Source organism: Dama dama, chromosome 19, assembly GCF_033118175.1.
Source record: "Dama dama isolate Ldn47 chromosome 19, ASM3311817v1, whole genome shotgun sequence".
NCBI lineage: Eukaryota > Metazoa > Chordata > Mammalia > Artiodactyla > Cervidae > Dama > Dama dama.
Genome location: NC_083699.1, coordinates 33,226,529 through 33,236,042, shown reverse-complemented (window position 1 = coordinate 33,236,042; position 9,514 = coordinate 33,226,529).

The window sequence follows — 9,514 nt, the reverse complement described above, 5'->3', positions numbered from 1 at the left end:
TCATGCAAAACATAATTTGTGTGCAATTTTGGGGAGTGTAAAATAAAAGTTGTTTTAAATGTCAGAAAAAAATATCCATAAAAATAAAGCATTCTAATCAGAGAAAAAATTCAAAAGCTTGTGTCATAAAGGAAAACAATTTACGTGTGCCAGTACCCTTAATAAGTGCCCCAAAGCGTTCCAGGGCTGTTACATTCTCTAATGATATTACAGTATGTGGCACATCTCATCTAATCTGTTAGTAAAATCCTAAAGTCACTTATGTCAGTCTCTAATGCAAGCCAAATGAGTCTTTCCAGTAATAAGAAGCTTCGCAGAATTAGTTTTCGTTTTGCAGAAAATTGCCATTGGGGCTGGCACTTTTATCTAAAAATTTCACTCGTGCATAAGCAAAAAACTCATATATTATTTGGTTACATTCCATCAGTATGAGAAATAACATTGTGAGAATTCTATGCATGCTAATGATATATAGAAATCCACCTGCTTTCAGATAAAATGAGTTTAATTTTCTGTTGCCCACTGCCTGGTTGGCCTTTCATAAATTACTTATGCACAGCTATTATTAAAATAGAGGGAAAGCAAATTAGAAAGTCCTCCTATCTCTCCACTGGATTTAGCCAAGGCAGGGCTGTGACAGCTAGAGTCAGCGTTTTTGAAAAAATTCTGCTCTCTTGAAAAATTTTGCATCTCTATACAATTCTATACCACTGTTGTAAACGTTCTGACCTGCCTTCTTACCAAATTAACCTAAATCCTTTCTATTTTTCAACATTAATGGAATCCTCTAGAGTCCTGCTGATATATATTAAAATATATTTATTGGTTAATTTGAATTCCAGCATTTTGTACCTCATTTCCAGCACTCCTGTTATATCTGAAAAGCTTTGAGGTTTAGCATTAAAAACTTACAAATTAAGATACATACAGTACATCTTAAAATTATCAGATCAAAACAACTTTTATTGGAGTATAGAATGGCAAATTTAACTTTCTGATAAAATAGAAAATGAAGGTTGTCTGTGTGAAAGAGTTAATTGGATTTCAAAGAATGTTGTCTAGCTGATGGGGGGAGGTCTTTATTGGTCAATGAATACTTGACCTCTTGGTTTTAAGGACAGGTGAAAAGTTTTTATTTTCAGAGGGTTTTGAAGCCCAAAGTTCTTAATAATGTGAGTCTAATTTCTGTCAATATTACTTTGTTCAATTAAGATCACAAATTTCTTAGAATATTGGTGACCATGCCTTTGAAGCCTGAATAAGTATTGATGAAGCTCTAGCCTTGCAACACCATGGTATTAAAAAAGTTATCAAAGCACTATTTTGAAAAGCAACGTCAACTCCAGATCATATTATAAAAGATGAAATAAAGAACATTCCAAGCTGTTTCATAAAATGTCAATATAAACTGATTTAAAAAAAACAGAATTGCATTCTGTGTTGGGGAGGATGGTTACCATATTCAAATGCCATTTAATCTAATTCTGAAAAATTAAACATGCTCATTAGTTTCTGTTGTTAAGATCTTCATAGTGTTTTGATACAAGCTTTGCATATAACTAAATGGAGTTTTTAAAATAGTGTCTTGACAGTATAAGTTATTAATTCAAATAAAATTCAAATGAGTATTTGTGGTGTATGTCTAGGGCGAAAGTAGAGCAGTCTCAGGAAAGAATGGTGGAATGGGGAAAGGAGACACATACCTCTTTTTTCCCTCATCCTTGCTCTGAATCCAAACTAGCCATTTTCTTTCCCTTTGGGAGAAATACTTCAAACAAAGGTAACAAACGTACTTACACTGATATCCAAAATGGATGCTGAAAAGGACTACCAAGCAAACAAAACCTAGCAATACAACTAAAAAGAATACAAATGATTTTGGAAATCTGCTGCTGTAAGACACTAGAGGCAAATATCATTTTCAGGTCCGTCCACAGAGTTTTTCAAATGGGGTCATCTCTCCTGTCAAAGTTTACTGACAGAATGTTTTCTCCTTGAGAAAAGTGGATGAAAAAATACTATCTGTGTATTCAGCATTATTAATTCTAAAATCCAGTGTGTAGTTATATGGTATTATGTTGCCTTTGAAATACATTTATTCTGAAATTTAAGAAGTGGAATTTGTCAAATGTATTAAAAAGAATACAGAGTTTGAGATCAGTGAGCTACTTGAATCATGATATGTTAATCCTCTGTTTATAAAATACTTAACTAGTTGAATTTTCTTAGATGACTTGTGTTTTACCTTGGCAATGGTGGTTTGAGCCAAAAAAATCCCCTGGAAGACAAATAATTAGTGTGTGATTACTCCCCAGGCAACTGCATAAAACCTAACACCTGCATGAAAAGAGAAGCATCTATTCTTTTAGATAGTTTAAGGTAACAGAATGGTTGGCACTTTGTAGACACAGCTTCCTGTCAGTTGTAAGGATTGTGGGCTGGGAAGAAACTTAAATCTAAATTGAAAATAGATGAATTAATCTATTAGGATAATTCAGGCAAAAAAGCTAAAATAAACTTTTGCAAGTAAATCAATCACATTCTATTCCTTAAAAACTAAAGATTGCTTTTCCTATAAACTTTTGCTTTGAATTAATTCATCATTTAATTGTTCAGTTTTTTCACTGTAAATGACTTGAAAGGCGGCATGAACAAAGTTGTGAAAAGCTAGGAACTTTTGTATCTAACAGACTTTATTTGAAACTTGACTACAGCGTTATAGCTGGGTAGGTCCATAACCTCATTTAAGCATCAGTTTCTTCTTTTGTAAAAGTGGGATAATTCAGTTCAGTTCAGTTCAGTCACTTAGTCATGTCCGACTCTTTGCGATCCTATGGACTGCAGCACGCAAGGCTTCCCAACTCACGGAGCTTGCTCAAACTCATGTCCATTGAGTCAGTGATGCCATCCAACCATCTTATCCTCTGTCATCCCCTTCTCCTCCTGCCTTCAATCTTTCCCAGCATCAGGGTCTTTTCCAATGAGTCAGTTCTTCGCGTCAGGTGGCCAAAATATTGGAGTTTCAGCTTCAACATCAGTCCTCCCAATGAATATTCAGGACTGATTTCCTTTTGGGTTGACTGGTTTGAGCTCCTTGCAGTCCAAGGGACTCTCATGAGTCTTTCCCAACACCACAGTTCAAAAGCATCAATTCTTCTTTTGTAAAAGTGGGATAATACTTTACGTTTTTGGGGAGGATTGAATAGGTCATGTATGAAAATGATTGACTAATGGGTATGTAGGTGCTCAGTAAAAATTAGACTTTCTTTAGTGCATTTAACCAACTTCAGGTATGTAAGACTTTAAAATGGGCTTCAGATTTTATATATTTTTGGTAGTTAATTATAGATGTGATTTCCACACATAACTTCTCTTTAGTCAATTGTTAAGTATGTAAAATTTTTTTTGCTGTTGTACTTAAATGTAATATGTATTTTTATAGTGTATTATTATGATTTCCTTAAAATTCCTCAGTACATACATCCGAGATGGAGAAAAGAGTTTTTTCCTTTAGAAAGTACAAGGATTTTGAAAATACAAAGTCTTTCAATACGTTCTTAAATAAGAAAATACTTGAGTTCCTTGTAGAATATTTAAGAATTATACAATGATATAAATTGAAAAATGAAAATATTCTTTCTTTCCATATTCCAAAGACATTTGAAGATGTTGTCAGTTTATTTCTATGCATATCCATATTTTTTAATAAAACTGAGATCATATTACTTTTACTAAGATTTGATAAACATTTCATTTAATAACATATTAGTCCTTTCTCATGATAAATATTTTTATAAGCATAATTTTTAATGACTGAAAAATGTGATAGTCACTCAGACATCTCTGACTCTTGACGACCCTCTGGACTGTAGCCCACCAGCCTCCTCTGTCTATGGGATTCTCCAGGCAAGAATACTAGAGAGGGATGCTATGCCCTTCTCCAGGGGATCTTCCTGACCCAGGGATTGAACCTGGGTCTCCTGCATTGTAGGTGGATTCTTTACCATCTGAGCCACCTTGGAAGACTGCAAAATAGTCGGTTGAATAATCTTATAATTTACCAAACCATTTACTATTTTTGGATGCTTAGATTGTTTCTAATTTAAGGTTATTACATAAATTTATTTAACTAACAAATTTTTAACTGCATTTTTTTGTCTCCTTCATTGGTAACATAGTTGTCAATTAATATAGACATTTTTGAGGTATTTGGAATTTAATGCCAAACTCCACAAGAGTTATAATACCTTATATTCCCACAAGTAAAATGCAAGAAAATCCTTCTCAAGTGCCCATTGCATAAATTGAGCGTGTTATTTTTTGAAACTTTTGTGGATTTAATAAATGAAAACTTCTATTTCTATCAAAGGTGTATTAGTAAACCAAATCAGCACTGGACATTATCAACAGAACAAGGTCATTTTTTATTAAAGGTTTTGGTGAAATTTATTTTTTGAATGAAATGTATATTTGTTTTTACTAGAACTTTTTAAAACTGTTAGTGGGCTTGAATAATTTTTTTCTATGTTTATTGGAATTTGAATTGTCTTCTTTGGTGAATCATCTCCTATCATCCTTTTATCATTTAATTATTGGTGTGTTTATTTTTTACTTTTTGACTTATAAGAACTACTTATATAATAAAGTAAAAATCATTTGATATTTTGCATTTATTGTTAGCATTTTAATATTATGATGTTTTTAAATTAATATAGATTTGTATTTTTATAGTTAAAAAATAGATCCTTTTCTTTATTTATAACAATAAAATTTCCATGCTTTAATAAATATTAATTCCAAAATATTACTCAGAGTAGAAAAATTATTGCTTGAAATTAATTCTCCTTTTAGAGTTTTATTTTTCACACTTTATACAAACTATCTGAAATTTATTTTTGTATTTATGAAGAGGTAGGGTGTTAGATGGTTTTTTTTCATACAGTAGGCCACATTTTCCCTACCTCTTGTATTGGATTTCTGGTGGATTTTTGGCAGTTTCTGACTTACTTCTCACTTATCAACTAGACTACCTATTTATCTTTTGGTAGTTTTCCCCTAATATTGTGCACTTTTGTGCAATAGAAATTTTTGTCCTTTTATCACTATTTTGGCAATAATAAAGTAATAATTACAATAAATGATAATTATGATTAGGATAAGAATGATCACCAAGTCAATGACTGATTTGTGTCCTTGGGTAAGCTACTTACCTCTTGGGGTAAGTAAAGTGGGAAGCATCTGTAAAATGAGAACAGTATGTGAACATGATGATTGACTCTTCAGTAAGCATTTCACTCAAACTCTTTAGCAGCCAATTATGATAGCCTTTTCATGCTTAACAGTGATTAGTTTAGATAAGGTTCTGAACCAGTTGGGCCAATAAAACTTGAGAAAAGTCTTACTCAGTCTTCTGGACAAGAAGCTTCCTGCGCTTTAACAGATGGGTAGAAGTGGTTTCAGTCTGTCTGTCTGCTTGTCTGTCTGCTTGTCTGTCTGTCTCTCTGACATACACACATTTCCCTTTCACATGGATGAGGAATTCCATTCCCCTGTATTCTACTGGCAGTCATCTTGAGATTATGAGACAAGCCAGCCTGAGGACACTATAACCGACTGAAAGAGAGGGAACAGCTAGGAAAATAACAGAAGATGGAGCCTGGAGCCCTTACCTGTCCTTGAAGCCCACACTGCTTCTGGCAGGTTACTGTTACTTGCAACTGAAACCATCCTGACTGATACATACTGTCTCTTCCCCGTTCAGCATGATAAGCAAATAAAAGCATGATTCCATAGTGCTTTAGAATATCACCAGGATGTGCCAAAATGTGGTTGTCATAATTAAGATGTCATTAGATATGAAATATTGCTGTCATTATGCATGAGTTAGTTGATCACATCTCTTTTAACAAAATGTCTTGAGAATGCAGCTTCAATATATTTACTTAGTAGATGCATTACTGTCATTATTGTAAATATCTATGTGATATATAAAAATATACATTTATAATAAATTAACATTGCATATTATATTCTTTATAAAAATTCACAAAATAGGAAGGAACTAGGAAGAGATAAAGATGAAATGACTAATTTAAAAATAATTTTATTTTATTCACTTAATAATGTTACAGAAAACTCTTCCCCACTAATAGCATCATTATTAAATTTGTTTATTTATTTTATAAAATTATCTACTGGATCACACACCATTACCAAATCCTTATTGTCTCAGGAAGGGTCAACAAATCATGAACAGTTGTCTTTAAAAAAAAAGTCACAACTCCAAATTCTTTTAAGTACTTCAAGTACTTTTAAGTACTTTTTGAAGAAGTTACCAACAAAATCTGTAATATACTAGGCTTCCCCCCCAATCTAAATTCAGGTATATTGTAAAGACTTCATTCTTTAAAGCAATATCTGTATGGATATTTGGCCTCATGCATAAATTTCAATAGGCCATAATAAATTTGTAAATGAATTAAGGCTTTCCTGTTTATCCTTGGAATTGCTAAAACCACATACTTCCCTTAGCCAAACTGACAAAACTTTTATGATAGGCTGACCAATTTAGAGTGTCAGTGTCAACTGTATATTAAACACTGTAGGGTTTCTTTTATTCCTTTTTAAAGTTAAAGATAAACTCATTATTTCTCCCATATGTCAATAGATTTTCTACGTCCTCCTGGCATATCAGTTCCCTGCAAAGGAATCCACTGGTTAGATATCAATTATGAACTGATTAAAAAATCTTTTTTTTCCAGAAAGAACTATCATGAGCAAAACAATTGAAAGTCAGTCCTACACAAACAGATGGAGAAACATACCGTGTTCATGGATTGGAAGAATCAATATTGTCAAAATGGCTATTCTACCCAAAGCAGTCTATAGATTCAATGCAATCCCTATCAAGCTACCAACGGTATTTTTCACAGAACTAGACCAAAGAATTTCACAATTTGTATGGAAATACAAAAAACCTCGAATAGCCAAAGTAATCTTGAGAAAGAAGAATGGAGCTGGAGGAATCAACCTGCCTGACTTCAGACTCTACTACAAAGCCACAGTCATCAAGACAGTATGGTACTGGCACAAAGACAGAAATATAGATCAATGGAACAGAATAGAAAGCCCAGAGATAAATCCACGAACCTATGGACACCTTATCTTTGACAAAGGAGGCAAGGATATACAATGGAAAAAAGACAACCTCTTTAACAAGTGGTGCTGGGAAAACTGGTCAACCACTTGTAAAAGAATGAAACTAGAACACTTTCTAACACCATACACAAAAATAAACTCAAAATGGATTAAAGATCTAAATGTAAGACCAGAAACTATAAAACTCCTAGAGGAGAACATAGGCAAAACACTCTCCGACATAAATCAAAGCAAGATCCTCTATGACCCACCTCCCAGAATATTGGAAATAAAAGCAAAACTAAACAAATGGGACCTAATGAAACTTAAAAGCTTTTGCACTACAAAGGAAACTATAAGTAAGGTGAAAAGACAGCCCTCAGATTGGGAGAAAATAATAGCAAATGAAGAAACAGACAAAGGATTAATCTCAAAAATATACAAGCAACTCCTGCAGCTCAATTCCAGAAAAATAAATGACCCAATCAAAAAATGGGCCAAAGAACTGAACAGACATTTCTCCAAAGAAGACATACAGATGGCTAACAAACACATGAAAAGATGCTCAACATCACTCATTATTAGAGAAATGCAAATCAAAACCACAATGAGGTACCATTACACGCCAGTCAGGATGGCTGCTATCCAAAAGTCTACAAGCAATAAATGCTGGAGAGGGTGTGGAGAAAAGGGAACCCTCTTACACTGTTGGTGGGAATGCAAACTAGTACAGCCGCTATGGAAAACAGTGTGGAGATTTCTTAAAAAACTGGAAATAGAACTGCCATATGACCCAGCAATCCCACTTCTGGGCATACACACTGAGGAAACCAGATCTGAAAGAGACACGTGCACCCCAATGTTCATCGCAGCACTGTTTATAATAGCCAGGACATGGAAGCAACCTAGATGCCCATCAGCAGATGAATGGATAAGGAAGCTGTGGTACATATACACCTGGAATATTACTCAGCCGTTAAAAATAATTCATTTGAACCGGTCCTAATGAGATGGATGAAACTGGAGCCCCTTATACAGAGTGAAGTAAGCCAGAAAGATAAAGAACATTACAGCATACTAACACATACATATGGAATTTAGAAAGATGGTAACGATAACCCTATATGCAAAACAGAAAAAGAGACACAGAAATACAGAACAGACTTTTGAACTCTGTGGGAGAAGGTGAGGGTGGGATGTTTCGAGAGGAATCGGGTGGAGAGGGAGGTGGGAGCGGGGATTGGGATGGGGAAGACGTGTAAATCCATGGCTGATTCATATCAATGTATGACAAAACCCAAAAAAAAAAAAAAAGATAGTCAGTCCTAGGCAATAGAATATTCTAGTTAATAAACTACTATGAATGTAGGGGCTTTTGTTTTTATTCTGGCCACAATATTATAATCACAATCAGAAGCACAAAACTAGAGTAGTTGGTGCTAATGTAGAAATTAAGAAATAGCCATGTTAAATCGATGAGATTACTTTTGCCAGATAAGGCGGGTAGAACTAGGAATTTATCATAGTGTAACAAAACCATATGAAGTATTTTCTTAAATGCTTTCCACATCAATAAAAAGCCACTAATATTATAATATATCATATATCATATGTATAATATATAATACTATAATAGAAAATCGAGTAATATGTATTTGTAGAAAAATTCAGATGATTTTTAAAAAGTTAAATGTAGTTACATCTGGGTATTCTGAACTCTTGGAAAGTGAATTGTACTCTATAGCCAGACTGTACTGTTCTTTTTTTTTTTTTGTACTCTTCTTAATGATTTGTTCTGTTGTTCAGTTGCTCAGTCATGTGTGATTCTTTAAGACCCCATGGACTGCAGCACGCCAGGCTTCCTGTCCTTCACGTCTCCTGGAGTTTGCTCAAAGTCATGTCCATTGAGTTGGTGATGCTATCTAACCATCTCATCCTCTTAAGGATTAAACCCTCAATATAATCAACCTTTTTATTATATTTTACTTTTTCCAGTATGAGTTTCAATCATTTGTGTACCAAGGAAACACTTCCAAGAGACTTTGGTGGATTCCTCTAGACTGCTCCTGTGATGTGCGTGAGACTGCTCCATCCGTAAAGAACTCTGTACGGTTTCCCTTTTTGAATCCTTGCTTTGCATTTTATGGTGTTTCTATCTTTTCTTTTTTTTCTTTATTGTCACGTCTTGTTAATATACTAAGCTCTGCTTGTATGAAATACCCTTCTACAGTCTTTCTGTCCCTTCCTAGTTTGCTGCTTCAGATCAGTTTTTATCTAGAAACAGGTTATAAATGTTCTTAAACAACTAGATTGGTTTGGATTATTGACATGAGGTCTCTCCTCTGAGCAGAGCGTGTCAATTTTACTGCCTGTGTGT